Source organism: Canis aureus, chromosome 36, assembly GCF_053574225.1.
Source record: "Canis aureus isolate CA01 chromosome 36, VMU_Caureus_v.1.0, whole genome shotgun sequence".
Taxonomy (NCBI): domain Eukaryota; kingdom Metazoa; phylum Chordata; class Mammalia; order Carnivora; family Canidae; genus Canis; species Canis aureus.
In genome coordinates, this window is record NC_135646.1 from 3,147,584 (window position 1) to 3,168,828 (window position 21,245).

The 21,245-nt window shown below is 46.0% G+C and overlaps 1 protein-coding gene across 6 annotated transcripts in view; it reads left to right on the forward strand.

The window, feature by feature from the left end:
* EPHA4 (EPH receptor A4) overlaps nt 1–21,245 on the forward strand; it is a 142,796-nt gene that overhangs the window by 39,385 nt on the left and 82,166 nt on the right. The window lies entirely within an intron of this gene.

Below are 21,245 nucleotides of genomic sequence, written 5' to 3' on the forward strand. Positions count from 1 at the left end.
AAACCGCGCTCACGTCGAACACCTTCTCTGCCTCTCCTGCTCTGTCTTCACGGCGCAGATAACGCCCGGGGGGGGGGGGGGGGTGCCCCACGGAGGAGGGAGGCAGGCCGCGGGCGGAGGCCAGGCTCCCAGAGTGGAGCCTAGAGACCTTGCCGGCGGGGCCTGTCGGGCCACGGAAAGTTCAGCTGTGCCCCGGGACCTTAGAGGCGGCGCGGGGTGACGTTGGGCATGACTCTTGAGTCAGAGAGGGGACACCAGGGGATCTGCCTGTTAGCCCCGCCCACTGAATAGCCCCCTGCTCCTCAGCCCAGACCCGCACCGCCTGCAATTGTGTGTCGTGTGTCGTGTGTCGTGTGTCGTGTGTCGTGTGTCGGAGGCATTCCCGGCTGGGACAAGTCAGCGCCTTTGGATGAGCAAAGGGCCCCCTAGGGCGGTGGCTGCTTCCCACGGGTCACAGCTCCTGCAGGAGAGAGGGAGCCTCCTGCCGGGTCCCCTGTGCCCTGGGAATGGGGGTGGCCGCCTTCACCCCCCACCCCCTGCAGGCCCCTCTGTCCCCCAGGGGCCGCCCGCCCCGTTCCCTCCTTCCTCAGTGTTTGCCTTGCTTCTCACTCTTCCGTCACCTTCCCCACGTCAGACAGTGTGCTGTGTGTTCATTAGAGAACATTTAGAAAGCGGAGAGCACGGGAGTGGGGGGATCACCCACGATCCTATCACCCGGAGGGAACCACGATTAATGTATTGTGTATGATCTTACTCCTTTCCTTTCTTTTTTTGAGGCATATAGATAGAATTTTTTCTTTAAAAATTTTATTTATTTATTTGAAAGAGAGAAGAGAGAGAGAGAGAGAAGAGAGAGAGGGAGGGAGAAACAGGAGAGCCTGACGTGGGATTCCACCCCTGGGCCCCGGATCACGCCCTGAGCTGGGAGCAGCCGCTTCACCGACGGAGCCACCCAGGCGCCCCGAGATACTTTGTTTTTCTTAATACTCTCTGCTTTAAGTTTCTTTGAGACTGCACATTTGAGTTGGATTCTTTACCTGGCTGTGTCAGAGGAGGGTATGTGATAGAGGCTGACAGCCTGCCCTTAGCTGTGGGACTCTGAAAGCGGTTTCAAATTCTGGGATGTGCACAGTTGGTGAAGGCGCAGAAGAGCGGGGACCAGGGCCCGGGTGGCTCAGCGGCGGAGCATCTGCCTTAGGCTCAGGGCCTCGCCCCGGGTCCCACATGGAGTCCCACATCGGGCTCCCCAAAGGGAGCCTGCTTCTCCCTCTGCCTGGGTCTCTCATGAAGAAGTAAAAATAAAATCTTTAAAAAAAAAAAAATAAGAGCACGGGACCAGAGGCTAGGATAGAAAAGGAGGAGTGCGAGAGGCCACCTCCACCTCCGAGGGCTGCGAATGGTGCAAGGGGAGGGCCCTGGGTTTCCTGCCCTGCTGGCTGGGTGTCCTCCCCGAAGCGGGGTTTCCTAATCTGGGAAATGGAAGAAGTGCTTTCCTGGGCTGTGTCCATGAGCCAGATTATTCAGTGAGGTACGGTTTAGGAAAATGATCGGCCCATCAGCGCCGCAAGGTTCCGGCCATATGATCACGACTCGAGGGAGCTCGGGCTTGACCTTGGGGGCTCAGGGGCAAACGGGGAGAGTGAGCAAAGGCGGCCCGAAGCCGTGGGTGGGCGGCCAGGGGGAAAGTTTAATTGGCTGTTGGATTTTCTTTGTTGTTAACGCAGCCAGTGGTCTCTGTGTGCCGTTAGGGAGGCCATCCAGCCTGAAATTTGGGATTATTCTAGTCGCTACTTGGTGCCGGCCACTCTTTTCTTTCTGTGTATTTTTAACTCGACGAGTACATTCTCCTGAAAAGCTAATATGTTTACTCTCTTCACCTAGGAGACTCTTATCAGACTTTTACTAGGGATTACAGGCCCCGTATCAGGAATCTTGCTGCATTTACACAAGAGTGAACAGGACAGGCCTCGCTCTGTGTTTTAAACAACAGATAAGGTCTGTCGTCCTCGCAGAGAAGGGAAGGGAAGGGAAGGGAAATAGGGAGTAGCTGGGTGGGGATGAGGCCCGGGAAGGACGCAGAGACCACTGTGATGTGTGCGAGCATTTCTTTGTCTCTGGTGTCTCTCTGGTCCCGAGCCTCCGAAGCCGGAGGAGGGGTTCGCAGGGCAATACCCAGAGCTCTGGAGTCAGCCTCAGTCTGAACCCTGGCCCGCCTGTTGCTTGGCCAGGTCACTTCATCTTTATTGACCTTCCATTTTCTCTCTCATTAAAAAAATTAAATTAAAAAGTACTAATAATAGTATCCACTGCGTTGGGCTGATGCGGAGTCCCTCTAAGCCGTCCTGTGTTCAGGACTGATCCAGGCCTGCTTGGTGCTCAATCCCTAAGGAGGAGCTGCGAAGGTGGTCCTCAGAAAGACGGCCTCCAGGGGCCCCCGGGCGGCTCCGTGGTTGAGCACCTGCCTTCAGCTCAGGGTCTCGGGATCGAGTCCCGCATCAGGCTCCCTGCATGGAACCTGCTTCTCCCTCTGCCTGGGTCTCCGCCTCTCTCTGTGCCTCACATGAATAAATAAATAAAATCTTAAAAAAGAGACAGACGGACAGACTGGGCTTCCAGAGACTACCACTGTGAGCACTGAGTGCTGAGCAGCCCCGCGAGGCCCCGTGCGCAGGCCAGGGGCCACCACACCTGGCTGTACATATCTAGGTGGGAATGAGGGTGGAGCCTCAGGGCTTCACGTCAGGCGATGACCCCTCTGTCCTGTGGGGCTGAGTCGTTGTCCTGGATCCAGGTGGCGGAGGTCTGTCCCGGGCGCCTCTGGTGGAGTGTGGCCATCCACTCCTGCGGCCGCTCCGCGGGTCATCGTTCTGTATCTCTCCCCTGCTCTTCCCTTTCTCTTTGTTTTCCCGTGAGACACGGGGCAGGTGCGCCTGGGCATCAATCAGAGACACTTGCCCTTGATGAGTAGAACGTACTTTTTAATAAAAATCCTCTGAACCAAGAGAAATGGCAGGTGTTGAGTTTACTTGACTTCCACATTGCTCTAATTTATTCTTCTATGTTGTTCTAAGACAAATGAGTTGCCTGGGACTTTAATGCCTCCTCTCAATTTAAACGTGTGTGTGTGTGTGTGTGTGTGTGTGTGTGTGTGTGTAAATTTTTCTTGACCATGGACCCTCTTCCCTGAACACTTAAGGGAAAGACAGATCCTCGAGAGGCATGTGTGTATTTTATGCCACGGTTCTGGAATTCTACTGCTTTGTTCAAACACTGACTCCAAAATTTAGCAACCATGTGTTCTCAAGCAGCTGATTACTTCTGCCTGCCTCTGTTTCCTTAGTTTAAATAGAGAGAATGTATTTCCTTATTATTTTTTTTTAAAGAAGCAGACTCCATGCAGGGAGCCCGATGCGGGACTCGATCCCAGGACCCTGGGATCATGACCTGAGCTGATGACATATCTTTTTATCTTTTTTTTTTTTTTTTTTTTTTGAGAGAGAGAGAGAAGGAGAGAGAGAGTGTAGGGCTGGGGAGGGAAAGGGGCCGAGGCAGAGGGAGAGAGAATCAGAGAATCTTAAGCAGGCTCCACACCCAGCACAGAGCCCGACTCGGAGCTCAGTCTCACTACTCAGAGATCATGACCTGAGCTGAAATCAAGAGTTGGATGCTTAACTGAGTGAGCCACCCAGGTGCCCCAATACACGGATTTTTTGACTGTACGGAGGAGGAGGGGCTGGCACCCTTAACCCCCACATTATTCAAGCCTCAACTGCATTTAAAGTTTAATTGAGCATTTGGGAAATTCTGATAGGTAAGCATGTAGGACGATACTTCCGTATCTTTTCTAGTTTGCCTTTCCATTCAACACGGGCAATGACCATTGTACGTCCCAGGGAATGTTCACCCTCAGAGAAGACGGATCATAACCTGGTAGGTCATAGTGACTTCCGGATACACCAGGACTTAACATGGACTAACCATTGCCCTGCATGTTCAGTCTCAGTTTGGCAAAACTGCCTGCAACAATACAGAGGGAGGATAATTTAACTTACCCCTTGCCTTACTGACTGTGGCAGATAGTGATTTATGCCTTCCTCAGTTGCTCAAGCTTTATTTTTCATTCTTCTGTCCAGAAGCCTAGCACTGAATGTCACTCGAGCAGAATCTGTGGGGTTCAACACTCACCTGTGGATGGTGGTCAGGAATGTGGGTGGCGTTTGGCAGGAGGCAGCACACAGGAGTGTCCGGAAACCTTTGCTTTGGTCACCCTCTGCATCCGATCTCCCGTCCACCACAGAGTCCACCCCGTGATAAACATATCACAGCCCTCTACAAGTCAAGCATGGGTTTGGTGCCTTATTTTCCTCAGTGGAAGTGTTTCTTATTTTTTATTGCCCCCTCAAAACACTTCTAACCACCTACCGTTTTTAAAATATATTTGGGATTTTATTTTATTTTATTAAATTATTTATTTATTTTATTTTATGATGTATGTATTATCCTCTTTCTCCACCAATCTGACAAGGGGATGTTGATTCATCCCTGCCATCTAGAACACTACCTGACACACTGGGCATGTAAAAAGTATTTGTTGAATAAATTGGTTAATTAGTAAATAATAACTCATACTCCTCAGAGTTTGGGAGGATCAATTAAAGTAATAAGAGTGTGTAGTGAGCCCCAGTAACTACATGCTGTTCATATTACTCAGGCTATTAGCCAGGTTCTCAAATTCTAGGTGGTCATAGACTGTTTACAAAGAAATGATTGTTAGGATCTAATTTCTATTATCGCCTTTAATTTATAGCAAGGGGTATTGGCTTTTGAGTTAAGATATTAAAACTGTGGAGCGCCTGAGTGGCTCAGTCAGTTAAGCGACCACCTTCAACTCAGGTCGTGATCTCAGGATCCTGGGATCGAGTCCTGCCTTGGGCTCCCTGCTCAGCGGTGAGTCTGCTTCTTTTACTACCCCTCCCCCTACTTGTGATCTCGGTCTGTCATGCTTTCTTCCTCTCTATGTCTCTCAAATAAATCAATAAATTCTTAAAAACAAAAGATATTAAAACCGCGATTTAACTCTCAGAATGTAAAATTCCTGAAAATGGAACACAAGTAAATGAAGTGTGGGAGACCCTGCTTGAACCATGTTCTGGGGTGGGTGTGTATTGGGTATGATTATTGGGTTTAAATTCTTTATGAGCTTTGTTGTAATGGCAACCAGTTGTCTTTATATAATTTCTAGTTTGGTCATTGCATAGGTGTTGTCACCTATCTTTTTGATTCATTGCGACTTATCATCTGGACCATTCCTGCAATTAAGATCCACCCACACTACTCCCCTGCTATGGCTCTCAAAGGTTACAAACACCTTTGACATTGATAACTGCAGTCTCTTCCCAGGCCTCACCCTCCCTGACACCTTCCTTGACTGCATGAAATTCTGACCTCTGACTTTCTTCATGAACTCTCCTGGTTCTTCCATGATGAATATAGCCTTTGATCTGGGGCAGTGGACACCAGGATGCTCAGGCCCTCTATGTGCACAGTGGCTATAATGGACAATGGCCACGAGCAGAGCACATGGTGAGGGTTAAGTGAGGTCGCACGTGTAAAGTGCCTGCACTTGTCCCTCCCTGGTGGTGCTCAGTAATTCTAGTTCCCTTCTTCCTCTGTGTCCTCTTTTGTGTCCTGCCTTCTTTATTACCTTTTCTCTAATTGTCTTTGAAATATATGGTATTTCCAATTCTTGCCTGAACTTTTTTCTGAATTTTCAGCCCTTCCACTTCTATAACTCCTGTGTTTCTTCACAGATGGTTTTTAGATCTCCGTCCCTGGTCATGCCAACCTCCACATCTGCATTTCCAGTTGCTTCCTGAACATTTCAACACAAGCATCTCAGAGTCAATGAATGCCAAACTGACTTCATGTATGCCCTTCCCTCCAAATCTGACTCCTCCTCCTCTCAGCCCTATTTTTGGGTATAGTATCTCTATTCTCTCAGGCACTTGGCCTAGAAATCTTAAAGACAATTTCAGTCCCACTTCTGTGTTCTGAAACATCTCATCCGAAGTGAGGTCTTGCTGGTGGTGTGGTCTTGGATAGAGCTTTTTTCCTTTCCTCATCCGAGGGCAAGTTTGGAAATGAAGTTGGCTGCTTGAAACTAGGTCAAGCAATAGCTGCTTGATCGAAATTCACAGTTGTAGATCACAGTCTGAGTGGACAAGAATGGGGAGGGAATTGCAAGATATCCTTGGATTAATACTGTGGTCTGAGCCAAACCTTGGTGTGTGTAATTACCAGACTCTCATAATCTCTACTTTTAGAATACATGCAGATACCAGTATGGCTGGTAAAATGCAAATATGTTTTAAAGCATTATTGAATGTGCAGTAACCTTTTGTCATTGTGTGATATTTCGAATAATGCATACTGCAGGTACAACTATCCGAATGTTATGATGTCTCTATGAAACATGGATTTCAAGGATGAATGACTTACATTCATTTGTTTGGGCACCAATGCATAGGCAAAAAAAATCAGAGATGATGTGAGCGTTCAAAAATAGAGTTTGAGGGAGAGAAATTGAAAACCTTGAAACACTTGAATTAGCAAGTTTCAAATTCCCACTTCCTAAAGATACCTCTGTTATATTCAAGATAAGATGGGACGCTGTGTGTGTTTGTGTGTGTGTGTGTGTGTGAGAGAGAGAGAGAGAGAGAGAGAGATGTGACTGTGTCTAGGATGAGTCTTGTCTTCTGAGTTTACCAGTTGCTTGTTGGATAATATGGGAAATAAATGTGAAAATCAGCATAAAGGTAGCAATGTTATAGACACAAAAATAAACTTGAGTTCTGATTCCTGAAGGTAGTAATGCTTGATAGAAGAAAGGGTAGTTGATTTAGGCTTTGTGTTTTTGTTTGTTTATTTATTTATTTATTTATTTATTTATAGAGAGAGAGCATGCCTGAGTGAAGGGGGGTTCGCTGGGGGAAGAGGGGCAGAAGGAGAGGGAGGGAGAGAGAATCTTAAACAGGCTCCACACCCAGTGTGCCTGAAGCAGGGCTCGATCTCATGATGCTGAGATCATGGCTTTCGCTGAAATCAAGAGTCAGATGCTTAACCGACTGAGCCACCTTAGGTGTCCCTGATTTGGGGCTTTTAAGAGAGTTTAATTTTATTAACTGTAAGAGATTGGGAATGTGTGGGCCGTCCCAATAAGATCAAATGGTATGCAATCTGGTTTGATTACGTGTAGGATATTTGAAAGACAAATTGGGGCTGTATATCGGGGACCTTGGGTTTCTGTACTCTTTCATTTGAATTTCCTGGTACGCACGATGGGGCGCGTGAAAGATCTTAAACAGGCTTGGCACCATCGGCGTGCGCATTATGTTTTATTTATTACGTAAAATGAGTATGTAAAAATTCGCCTTAACTCCAGTTAATGGCCAGTGAAGGCGACAGGAGAGGAAACAACAGAGGTAAGGAGAGAGACAGAAAAACTGATAAATTACAGAGGAAGAAAAACGATCTGCCGAGAGATAGAAAAGGCATGGCCGGAACTCCAGATTGTGTTGGAGGTAACCTGCTTCTGTTTATTCAGGCTGAGTTTCCAATGTCACCTCTGCCTCACATTTGCGAGGCTAACTCGGCTGTCCTCCCGCTATGCACAGGTCTCTTCCTGTCCTTTTAGCCAGAGCACCCGACGGAGGGGCCCTCCCCTAAGGGTCATTGTAGGATTAGCTTGGAGCCTTAATACCATGGGGGAGCAGAGGCTCCCAGGGAGGGTGCGTGTGGAGCCCCGCAGAACAGGGAGACACTGCCAGAAAGGGAGTGAGTTTTCTCCCTGTCCATCGTGTCTTCCTCTTTTCTTCTTCTCTCTTTCCCTCCGAGTCTTGCTCTGAACCACCAGCTGTACCCCCCTCCTCCCGCATCCCATCCCGATTAGCATCAGCTCCACTGTCTGGGCCTCGAGGTTCAATAATCCCTTTCCAGAAACTATGCTTTGCTGAACGTTACAGTGGGGAAACCTGATTGCCTTTGTGGCCACAGGACCTGGGGCATCTTAGTCTTCTAGTATTCTCAACCCGTGGTTCCTGTTGGTTGTTTTCCACTCTTTTGAGGTCTTGTTTATTTATTTATTTATTTATTTATTTATTTATTTATTTATTTATTTATTTATTTAAAAGAGAGTGAGCTCAAGCAGAGGGAGAAGCAGAAGGAAAGGGAGGAGCAGACTCTGTGCTCAGTGCCCAGCCTGACACAGGGCTCGGTCCCATGACCCCGAGATCATGACCTGAGCCCACATCAAGAAGAGTCAGACGCCTTACAGACTGAACCACCCAGGCGCCCCTCCTTTGATGCTTCTAAAAATGTATTAAAGACTGCATTTCTAGGCACCCTAGCTGTTGTACTGCACCATGTCGTGTTTAGTATCTCTGCCCGCTTTGGTGGTCAAGGAGCCTTGGCTGAGAGACTGGTGTGTGGGAGAGTGGGAGTAATCTAGCGGAGGGACTTCTCTCGTATCCTATCTGCCTAAGCTCTCCAGGCTGCCTTTGATAGGACTTCTTTCTTCCTCTACCAGCTCCAACCCCTCCAACCCTTACTGCTGTCATTCTTCCCCAAATTATTCATATCTGAATATTTTGGCTTTTCAAAACTCATCTGCTCCTGGATTCACTTTCTGCTGGGGACTCTGAGCCATGGCTTTCTTCTTCTCTGATGGACAGGTGGTCACAAACAAAGTGTTAAAATCCTGCCTCCTCTACCTACTCCTCTATCTTTAAGGATGAGCGGCGGACCTCCGTGCCTGCTTGTGTTAGGATTGTCTCATTACCCTTTTGGCAACTTTCAGCCGAGCCAGTAATGCTGTGGGGCTGTTGGAAGTAAAATCTAAACCCCAATGGTGGAGAAACCGGGAAACACAAAAGTGACACTGGAATGGTCGGCCAAGAGTGGCCTGAGTCACGTACTGTCCGGACCTCTTGAGATGGTCATCAGAGTTCATATGCTAAAGGCATCATTCAGGCATCTGTTTATTCACTCAGCAAACATCGGCCGAGCCGCTAGCCTCATAAGATAGTGTCCTCGCTGTTAGAGCTTTCATGATAAGCAGGGTAGGTAGGTGCATTGGTGCTGCTGTCCAGACACAGGGGAAGAGGTGTTCTGGGGACGCCTGGGTGGCTCAGCAGTTGAGCGTCTGCCTTTGGCCCAGGGCCTACAGGGTCGAGTCCCACATCGAGCTCCCTGCAGAGAGCCTGCTTCTCCCTCTGCCTGTGTCTCTCATGAATAAGTAAAATTTAAAAAAAAAGGAAGGAAGATGTGTTCTATGGGAGAAATGGACAGTCAACCCCCAAACATGCAGCTCATTACTGTATTACAGTTGTGTAGGAGAAGGGGGTAGAGAGGAGCTGCATAAGGGTCTCTAAGAGAGAGACTTCCTCGTGGCGGGTACAGGTGTCAGGGAAGCTTCCTCATTTCTTACAAGCTGGAGATGTAGACCGTTTTCCACCAAAGGATGAGGACTGAGCTCCATGACCACTGGGGCAATCAAGAAAAATGGGCATGGATGATGCCGGGTCTGAATGAATCTACTTCCATTTTCCAAGTTTCCTGGTAACCAGCCAGCTCTCTGTCGTCTCCCAATTAGGTCAAAGTTGGTTTTGTGAGCAAACAGGCAACGGAAGATCTCGCTTGCAGAACAACAGAGCACTGCCCACGCCAACAGCGACCTGATGTCAACCACAAACCTAATAACTTCACCCGCTTCCGTCGCCGTTGACAAATTCTCGGTGGCTGCCCTCCTGGTTCCCGGCTGAACCACGCTCAGGAGTCTGGCCCCTTGGCCGGCCGATGTCGGGGGCGCTGTCCTCGAGCTGCTACCGAGGCGCGGCCTGCCGGGAAGGGTCTGAACCTGGGACCTGCTTACCAGCCTCCCAGAGGCTGCTGCCCGAGCAGGTACAGGAGTCGTTCTGTAGTGGGCGGTGGCAGCGATGGCCCAGCCCACCCCGCTGCATCTAGACATGACTCATGTGGAGGGACGGAGCCGAGGGGACGAGCAAAATGTTTTCCTTGTGTCACTTGATTGGTACCCGAAGTCCCCACCTCGAGACCGAGGGGAGAGCAAAGTGAACACCTACCCTTCCTGGGAGCCCCGGCTCCACTGCCTTCCCCACCCCCGGGTGACCGTCTCCTCTCCCTGGCCTCAGTGGCCCCCACCAGTCACCCTGCTTCTAACTGGTCCTCACCACCCTCCCTGTTCCGCCGGTGGCCAATAATGCTCTTCTGAACATCTCTAGCAAATCACATCGCCATATGGAGAATAAACTTTCAACTGTTCCCCAAGTTTCCGTCTTATAACGCAGATTCTGCTGGACTCTGAGCTTGGTCTTGGCGTCCCTCTGGATGTCCCTCAGTTCCTGTCTTCCCAGTCCTCTAATACGCACTCACCACAGGGCCTTTGCAATGTTCTCTTTCACCGTGAGTGCTTTCCTGCATAAATTTTCACCTTTGCTGATCCAATTTTTTTTAGCTCAGGGCCCAACTCATTGGTCCCCTTTGAAAGTAGTTCCTGAGCCCCTGCTTTAACTCTCCCCGCCTCACCCTCACTATCTCCCATGTTGCAAGTTTTGTTCTCCTGTTGAATAAAACCTGGAGTACATAGTCTTTGAAAACACACATCTTGTCTGTCCTCCTCCTTTGCCAGGCAGACATGGGTGGCCCACAATACGTCCAGACTGAGTGAATTTGGACACCATAAAGAAAATACTTTTTTTTTTAAGATTTTATATATTTATTTGAGGGAGAAATATATAGTGACAGAGATAGCAGGGAGAGCACAAGTGGGGAGAGGAGAAGCAGACTCCCCACTGAGCAGGGAGCCCGATATGAGACTCGACCCCAGGACCCCGGGATCATGACCTGAGCCCAAGGCGGATGCTTAACCCACTGAGCCTCCCGGGCGCCCCCAAGAAAAGACACTTCTTGCCTTTGTTCTTTTTTTTTCATTTTTGATTTTAGCAAATGGCTAAAAGAATATAGGGGGCACTCTGAAATCTCTGCCAAGACAGTTAAAGAGTTTGACAAGGAGTTTGAAGTCACGAATATTTGGAGGGAAGAGAGTTGTTTCTGGAAGCCAGGGAGCCGGTCCCTTGCTCCTGGTTCCGTAGCAGGTAAGCGGCAGAGCTTAGGTCCTGCGTCGGTGGGTGAGCCCGTCCCAGTCCCCGTCCCGGTGCGACTCATCTGCCCAATAGCATCGTCGCCCAGTTGTCCATGACATTAGTGCTTATTAGAACGTCTTGGGCCACTTCCGAATCACTGAGCCTGTCAGGTCACAGGAAGGGCCCAGGGGTTAGGATTTTAGAGCTTTTATGAATGACTTAGTGCGGGGTCCTGAGAGGAAGCAGAGGCCCCGGGTGTTGGCTGGGGAGCGATGGACTGGACTCCAGGCCCGCGGCCCGGCCTCCGGCAGGCCTGCCCTCAACTCCCCAACTGCACTTCCTCAGGGGTGTGCGTTGGGTTCTTGGTTGTGTTCCTGACATGCCGAGTGTAACCTTGACATAGCCTTGAGGAAGAAGGCTTCATTTTGTTCATGCAGAAGATCATCCACCTGCCAAAGTTTTTTAATGCCTCTCCCCTTCCCCTGCCCACTGGGGAAGGATTTATGACTTCATCTCTCTTTCCTCTTTTTTTTTTTTTTCTCCCCCCTTCACATCCAAACCTCTTTCAGAATGATTCAGCCTCAGGGCCAGGGTGGAAATAAATTTCATATCCTAATAAATAAAATTTAGGTCTCCTCGTGCTCTCAGGTTTCCAGACCCCAAAATGATCGACCTTTTGATGACTAGTTGGAAGGATTCACAATGATTTGTCATTGCTTTGTGCTCTGTAGAAAAGAAGAGTAATTAGCAAAACGGTTAAACCATTTCCCTACCTCCAGGTAAGCCAGGTCTTGCAGATGGAATCCTAGAAAAAATGTTCGAATCCTATACTGTTCATAATAATTTTTGAAGTTTGGTCGAGAAGTTCGTTTGGGATGCGGAAAGGTGGTTTTTGTTTGTTTGTTTGGCTTTAGGTTGTGTCAGTGATAGGCAGGCCTTTCGCATCTGCTAGTCCGCCTGGTCCCTTCTGGGGCTTTCTTCAGGGGGGTGGGTCATCTCTCACTTTGATCCCGTTGCTGTTTGACAAAGGGGAGGAGTTCTGCTTTTTCCTCCTTCATGACCCAACCCTGTGGGAACATGTCGGCATCACGGGCTCGTTGCTGTTTGTACTAATATCCATTTTCATCAAGGTCACTCGTGTTTGATATCTGGGATGAGACGCAGACACACGAGCAGATGACGACTTGGTATTTCCCCTGGCGTCCCTGTTTGTGATTTATAATTTATACCTGGGAAAGATTTACGACTGAAATGATAATCCTTCCCGACAAAAGATAAACACACTTGTAAGTCATCAGGGTAAGTCAGATGGACTTGAAAGGGACAAAGAATTCACCTGCAAGCACTTTTGGCATCTTGCTCTTTCCCACGGATCCGGGCTGATGCCAGAAAGCGGAGGCTGCCAGGGCGCTTTCCGCAAGAGAACCTTCCAGAGCCCCTAAGGGTGGGACCAGCCAGGCCTGCCCTGCCATCCTGCCGTGGGGAGGATCTAGAGACCGGCCCTTTGTGCTTTACCGCAGGAGATCAAAGGAAGGCCGGGAGGTGGCCCCGGTGCTGTGGGGGTCAGAGCCGCGCATGTTGGCGCAGGTGGTCCTTCGGGAGGCCCCGGGTCGGCCCCGACGACGGCCTAGGTCATCCTTGTCGAGGTGGGTGCCTGCGGCCTCGCCGCGTCACGCTGCACATTCCTGCTCGCAGTTGCAACTGATTTCTTAGGCCGCCGGTCCGGCCGCCTGATGGCTTCAGGATGCTTTAATTACATTATCAAATCCTCCCCCACGTGCACGAGCCTAACCGAGTCCGTAGGAGACAGTGGGTCGGTGTATACACTGTTTTGTGGAAGAGTCAAGTCCTCACCGTTGGTATCTGGGGTCTGGCCGGCTGGGCCTTGCTCTGGTCCCTTAGGTCGCCGCTGCCAACGGTGCAGAGTCCCCATAAATTTCGCTTGGTCTAGACTAGGACTCTTCTGGGAGCTCCTTGGGAATTTTTATTTTCCTCTCCACAGACATAAGCAGTGTTGGAATAGTCAAACACATAGGATATTAAATGCTGGCAGGGAGTTCTAAAAAAAAAATCATGAATCGATTACCTGCAATGCCAAAAACAGATACTGAACCAGATCGTATCCATTAAACATAAATCGCTTTCTTTTTATTACAAGTACTCAGAATCTTAACCTTCTCTTAAAAAAAAAAAAAAAAAAAAACTCTCAGGACAATCATTTTCAAAAAGGAACCAGCAAAGGGATCCATGATCAAAAACCGAATTGTAGTGCATTGCTAATAACTAACACGGGGAAGCCAGTCTTTAAAAGCTGCACTTTTTATTTATTTATTTTTTTGAGATCCTCAGTCCCCATCAACATAACAAAAAAGAAGAAGGGGCGCCAAGCAATTATTACAGCCGCGTAAATCATGATTTGTGACAACCCGGGCAATAAAGTCGTTTGGATGACAATGACTAGCGAGGCCGCCGGAGTTAATCAAATAATTATTTAACACGTGTTCCTCTTGATCTGGCCCTGCCTTCAGGACATATTTCATTCTTTCCCGCTCTTCTTTACCACCTTTACTTTTAAATGGAGAAAATGAGCAAGGAACAGGCTGTCCGTGGAGGGAAGCACTTCTCTCTCCAGTCGGGCTCTGATCTTTGTAAAAAGAGGGTCCTCGTCTAAGTCAGCCTGGTGGGTCCCTGGAGTGCCCACCACATGGGTTTGCTGCCGGTTGGGAGTCACTGGCATTTCAACCCCTCGGGTAAGCTTCCTGGCTAACGCCTTTTTCTTCAGGAATATTCCACGCAGGGGTCGCTTACTCATTCAGATGTCATTTTTCTACAATGTTCCTTCTACTAGCAGGTGGCCTGGGTTGGATGCGTAGGGAAGAACCGCATGATGGTCTGCAGGTGCCTCTGCTGGGGAACGAATGTTCCTTAAGATGTGGGGCTGAGCAGTGGTCCTGAAGGCAGGAGCACATTGGTCGCCCTGTAGCGCTTAGTATGTGCTCAGTAAGCATTCACCCGCATTGCTTCTTCCACTGTTATTATATAAAGGCTTAGTGGATATTTACTAAAACATGAGTGGCCAAGTGAATACATGCACATGCCTCTCCACGGGGGAAGTTTGTACATGATAATGCTAATCACACCGACTCTGTATTAAATGCAGATGGGGGTAGTGTCAGGTGTGGGAGTGAGGACCAGCTGCTTCCTTACTCAGCGCCTTGACCTGGTATTTGTAATCAGTGGATATGTAATGAGCCACTGGTCTTTATGGACCCCAAATATCAAAGGGTGAAGAAGACAATAGGAACTCATCAGAACGCCTGGCCCTCTCTGAAATGTCACGGGTAATCAAGTTCGGTGTTAATGGCTTCGGATTTGCATGTCATCGCTGTGAATGATGTACTATCCGTGGTGAGGATTAATAGTTTATGTGGCAGGGCTTATTTAAATCTTTCAAGAGTGTTCCTTTCTATTTTCAGTAATTTTATATTCAAATTTGAGGCAGAGATGAGGTGTTTTTAAAAACATGACTAAACGCTTTCTGCATTTAGCTCATCTTAATGTATTGGTCTCTCTTGATTGTTTTTCTTTATAGTGTGGTCATGTGTGTTTTTAGCGTCCATTTGTTTGCTTTAATGTATTAGAAGAGCTGATAAGCTTAAATTTTGTCATGACCTTGAAATATAATGATAAGTCATTCAATTGAGTTCTGCTGAATATACTTGAATTTATATCTTCAGTAGGATTGATAAATTGAAAACAAAATCAAGTTAACGTTTCCCCAATCTCAATGTTTACTGGAGAAAGTCAGGGTCATCGATGTGCGAAGTTCAGGTAGGAGATAAAGGGGAAATATACGAAGTTTGTAGAGTTTCTCTAGGGATTACATGGTTTCCCTGAATTAATTGTTTTTGAAGGCAATATTAAAATCTGTGATTTCTTTTTTCTTTTCTTTTCTTTTCTTTTTTTTTTTTTACACACAGAAAATTTTCAGTGCCCTAAGTGGGAGAATAAGAACAAGGCTTTAGAGTAGGAATAAAGACTCTTTATTTAACAAACTACATATTAAAAAAGAAATTATTGTGATTACAGAAATCATGGCAAGCAGCAGTTTGCTGTGCTGCCTTCTATTTTAAAATTGTCATCTCCTATCAAGCTGAAATAATTGGTTTCTATTGGCTCTATTGTGACCCACTGTAAATTCCCAGTAACTCCATCTTGGGTGGAATTGTCATGATCAAACTAAGTAAAAGTGTCTGACTGCACCGTGATGAAATCTGGTGGCAACCTCTGTTTAGAACAAACAGAATAGATGATGTCTTTTTCAAAAATCCCAAAGCCGCCCTTCACTTTATCTATCACTCAAGTGACTTACATCTGTATTTGGGAGCCTGATTGCCTTTGCCAGAGCCCTTAAAAATTCCCCCAGGAGGGAGAGCCCCAGGCGTACCAGCCAAGAGTTGCAGGTACAAAGATGACAACCAAGGATCTTCATTCCCATCTGTCTGGAGGAGGGCCGAGCAGAGTTCCTGACAATAGAATGAGGTCTTGTTTGTGTGCGGCATCCACTAATTAATTCCATGTTTAATTGGACTTTGGTCTACTTTGGAGCTTCTGTTACAGCTCAAGTTGACTCCTTCCAGATTCACCAAAAAGAAATAGCACCTCATATAATTAGATTGTCTGTTTTCCGGGCAAGCAGGGGAAATAACAAGTTATTTCTCCCTTACATTCTTCTTGTTTGTGCTCAATAATTTTTATGGAGTTAATTCAAATTGAGCAAGCTTTATGTGAACTTCCTTCCTGAGGATTTACTGCATCTTCTGCAAAAACCATCTACATCTGACATTTTAGAATTACCCACCTATTTATGGGATGATACTGCATTCTGTTCTTGAAAGAGCAAGTCAATTTTCGGCATAGATTTTTCGGTCATTTTTTTTTTTTCCCTTTGTCTGTTTTTATGAAAGCTAGTTCCCAAGTAAGAGTGGAAACAATAGCAGGAGATGGAATGTAGAGAATAGGACAGAACTGTGGTTTGCTGGAAGAGACGGTCTGGATCATAAACTATCAGGGGAGAGAAGAAACCTTGAAAACACAACCCAGTTATTTATTTTGTTCTTAAAATGTGTCTACATATTTTTTAATAAGAATGTATTTTTACCCAATGACTGATCTTACCTGCAGTCACTAAATAAGCTGCAGATGCTATGAGCGAGAAGTCACTCTCAAGTTTGCTATATCATGTGAGCAGGGGAAGTGAACTGATATGGGTGTGTTATCTTACAGTGTTTTATTTTTTCTGAAAGATTTTATTTATTTATTCATGAGAGACACAGAGAGATAGGCAAAGACACAGGCAGAAGGAGAAGCAAGCTCCTTGCGGGGAGCCCGATGTGGGACCGATTCCAGGACCCCGGGATCACGACCTGAACCGAAGGCAGGTGCCCAACCGCTGAGCCCCCCAGATGTCCCTCTTGCAGTGTTTTAGAAATAGTCTCCGGTACTATGTAAAATACATGGATTATCCACCCTCTCATCTGGTGCAGGCCAGCCACATGACACTGTGGTGATAACACGTGACCTTTTTAGGGCATCGCTGATAGAGGCTAGGCCCCCAACTTCACTTCTCCCTGTTGTTTGATTCCATCATCACACCAAGCCCCCATAGAGGACAATGTTGAAGTCAGAGTGGGTAAAGTCCTAATTCACACGTCTGATGATGGCAAGGCAAAGACCAAATCCAGGGCCACGTAACTCTGGACCCAAGTGCGTGCCTTTCCCATTCTGTCCCCTGCTCTAAATTATTCCGCAGTCTAAAAGGAAATGGGACAGTGAGGAGAAATGTGACATTAAAAAAATAGCCAGTGATTTGTTTTTGCGTTACTTTCTGCCTTTGTCATTCTTTACTTTCGCTTACGATCTTGTTGTTGATGATCATGAAACATCTCTGTCCTAAATATCATCCAAATACCATCCGAAACAGATCTCCAGTCTATTCTTTTATAAACTTGATTACAGTAAACCTAAAAAAAATATTTTCATTTTATCTGAAACTTTGTTTTCACCATCTCCCCAAAAGCCACTTCAAAATAATATCCCCAGGAGAATGAAGACCAAAAGTCACCAGCATCAGGGCAGAGTCTTCAGTTCTGTGGATCTTTTAGGTTTTACTCAGTTGTTTGGTAGAGGAAGTGTATCTTGGCATGAGTGGGATAAACTTCATTTTCTGGTCTTTCAGAGCCAGAACAACTGTCTTTCAGAAAGTGTTTTCTCCAGAGTATATAAAAGATCTCTAAATCATTGATCCACTATTTAATAATTTAAAAAATAAAAAAAAAAAAACAATAAGAAGAAAAACCCCAAACACCTGTTTTTACCATCCTGCACTTACCATCCAGATAACAGAAGACAGTTCTAAAATCAAACAAACACAAATGGAGCATTCCTTTCAGTAGTTCTGAAGCACAGTATCAGAAGAAACAGTGATCATAGTACTGGTATTAGAAGAAAACTGCTTATTTGAGATAGTTCTAATTAATAAGTTTCTTTTGGATTTTGGATTAATTCATTTCTTAAAGGTTCTTTTTATTTCTAAGTAATCTCTACCCTCAGTGTGGGGCTGGAACTCACAATCCCGAGATCAAGAGTCACTGACCCTACCGACTGAGCCAGCCAGGCCCCCCCAGGTTAGTCCATTTTTATAAAGACAATCCACAATAGGCTCTGTTCTATGAAGTTGGGGATTATTACAAGGAGCAATTATACTGGTTTGAAGAATAATTTCAATTTCATAAGGAAGTCATTCATTCTTTTAAGTTTCCATTGGTTTAGGCGATGGCAGAGAATATGCCATACCCTCCCCCATAATAATTAGCCCTCCCCCCGCCCCCCCAAAGTAATTAAGCCGTTTTCATTCCCTGTAGCATTTGTATTGGAAGAGGATGAGATACTTCTACCTCATTTGAGATAAACTGTGTTTTGATGTTTTTGCTTAGAGGTGGGTCTGTTTACAGATGGGCAGCGGTTCTCAAAGTGCGGTGCCAGGACCAGCAGTATTGTCACCGATCTGGAAATTTGTAAGGATAGCAAATTCTTGGGCCCCATCGGACAATCCAAAAGTTGGATTGGAGTCCAGCAATTGATCTTTATACAAGACCTCGAAATCATTCTGATATATGTTAAAGTCTGAGAGTGACGGCTGCTGGGAATGGAAGCTCAGCATCCCAGCCGAATTTGGATTTGGGCTCAGGTCATCTGCACTTTGATGCCTCACCCCTTTTAAATCAGCTGGTCTCCCAAACTAGAGGGTAGGCCCCAGGGGGAATGGCCTAAGAGACCGGTAATCTCTTCTAAAGTGTTTGAACCTCCTCTGCCTACGCATATCCTCCAGTTGGGTGGGGAGTAAACCCATCTTCACTGGCAGAAGGTTAAGGCAGCATTTATCCACAGGCATCATAAGTGCAAAGTATCTCGATTGCTCTTTTAGTTTTAGGGGCTCAGAAAGGAAAAATTAACGGCACTCTTTTCCTGTACAGAGGAGGTCCGCAATTCAAGCTCAAGATTCCCAGGAAATAAAACCTTAAAACAATGTGATGTTAAAATCAATCATAATGTTTAATGGCAAAAACTCCAATAGTCTAAGAGATATATTTGCCCCCCAAATGGAGGAGGAATGTCTCCCAAATCAGGCTACATCGTTTAACCAAGAAAATTAACTTAAAAGTGGATTTACTTAATAATAATACTGAGTCAAATCAGTTTTCCAGGAGAGTGGTTGATGGAAAGTTGACTGTCTTGCAGCAATAGAAAGTATTTTTTTGTTGTTTGTTTTGTTTTTTAATTAAGCTTCACTGTGCAAAACTAAGGGAGGCCTTGCAGGGTCACAGAGACTACGGTACCTCGGATTCCAGACTTAGTCCTGGAATGCTCTAGAAGGAACTACCGGCAAGTCATTCATCTCAAAAACGAGTATGTTGGACTAGATCAAGTATCGGCAAAGTTTGGCCCTCAGGCCTGCCACCTGTTTTTGTATGGGCTGAGAGCTAAGAATGCTTTTTACAGACGGCATTTGCAATCAATTTGATAATATGGAACATTTTCTTTGAAATCTAACTAAGCAAAATGTTATCTCCCCAGATAACAATTTCATTTTTATCATGATTAAACCTGCTTTTTTTTTTTAAAAAAAGGACTTTTTTATTACTATTATATTTTGAATTCCATCAATAAAAAAATTAAAGAAAATTTGTTAGATTTTTCTCTTATAAGTAAGTACCTTCTTAATAGTCTTGGTATGACTCTTAAGCCTAAAGTATTTAACTATCTGGCTCTTTACAGAAATATTTGCCAATCCCTGGACTAGATGATTTTTAAGTCTCCTTCAAAAACTCAATGTTCAGATAGTCTCATCGTATATCAGTCAAACCAGTTGTGGAATGAAGATGAGTTGGACCATGTGAATTTTCCAGCGTTTGGCCATGTTTTGCTAGTGGAAAGGCGAGCCCCATTTCTCTATAAACAATGTCCCTGCCCATCCTCACCCATAAACATAGTAATCCCAGCCATACTGCCTAGGTTAGAAAACCAACCCCGCCTGGGGCATATCCTTCACCTTTATGGTGTCAGTCTTCCCATCTGTACCGTGGGAAATCTGTTCATGTTCACAGCTTCCCCAAAGATGGCTGGGGCTTGTGTGTTGTGATAAAAACTTCAGAGCAGAAACCTATTTGGCAGATTGTTTTCCTTTCCCATCAATTTTTCTTAAATTATTCATATAATAGTCTAGCAAGTGAATGATTAATCAGAGAACTGATTCGGTAATGCCCTTTAAAAGTGACTCATACTTCTAAAGTAGATTCCCAAACCCACCGAATCTACTGGGTAGCCAGCACACGCAAGTCGAAGTTCCCATAGAGCCAGCTTGGAAGCGCGGGCCTAATGTCATACCTATATGAAGAGCTTGGAGGGACCCACAGACTCCCCAGAGCCAAGAGGTTCCCCAGAGACAGCTACTAGTTTGCATAAGAGGTTCAACTCTCCCCTGAGAGAGCCACTGCTGGAATTTCAGTTTAGACCTTCTAGGGGACTCTGGATTAAAATGCAAATTTGTTACCCAGGAAGTTAATTTTTAACTCTTGGTGTCTATTTGCTAGTACATTAGCCCCTATTAGGTTTTTCCGAATTAGCTAGATAGCTGAGAGCAGCACTAAATAGACACAAATCCAGTTCCCACCTCGGCCACTTTTATTAGGGCACTCAGGTGATTGTGACTCAAGCCCCCACACTTTTGGCACCTACCATTTGCAGGAGTCCCTCTGCACCTGCGTGCTTCCACAAGGGCCTTAATATGGTCCACTTGAGAGTGGCGCTGCCCTGCAGAAGTATAATGCAAGCCATTCAGATTATTTTGAGTAATCACATTAAAAAAAAAGTGAACTCTAAAAGGTAAAATTAAATTTACTGATACATTTTTTAACTTGATACACCTGCTTTATTATTGCTTCAATATATAATCGATATAAAAATTCTTAATAAGACACTTCCTCTTGCAGTACTCTTTGAAACCCAGTATGTATTTTTCACTCACAGCCTGTCTCAATTTGGACCAGCCACATCTCAAGTGCTCAGGAGCTGCCTGTGGCATCAATTAGCCATCTTCCTGGCCAACACAGCTCTGAGAGCCTTGAATTGGAAACTGGGTCGCAGACTGCAAAGCGTGGGGGGTGCAGACGACCACGGGGTGGACTGTAGGGAACAATGAAAGTTGGGACCATTCTCAGTTCTTTTGTACTCAATTATATCAGTGTCAGTGCGACCCAAAGAAGTGCGTACAAAAAAACAAACAAACAAACAAAAAAAAAACTTAAAAAAAAAAAAACGTGAGCTGAGGTTAGATGCTGACGCTCAACTGTGTGACCTCAGGCAAGTTACGTAAAACCCTCAGTTTCTTCACTTGCAAAATGGGAATAGTGATAAAGCCTCAGGCTCACAGGGTTGTTGTGGAGCTTAAATAAAGTCATGCAGAAAAACACCGTAAATGCTCAAGGAATGCTTGATAGGTCATCACTTTTGCTGTGGTTATGAGCT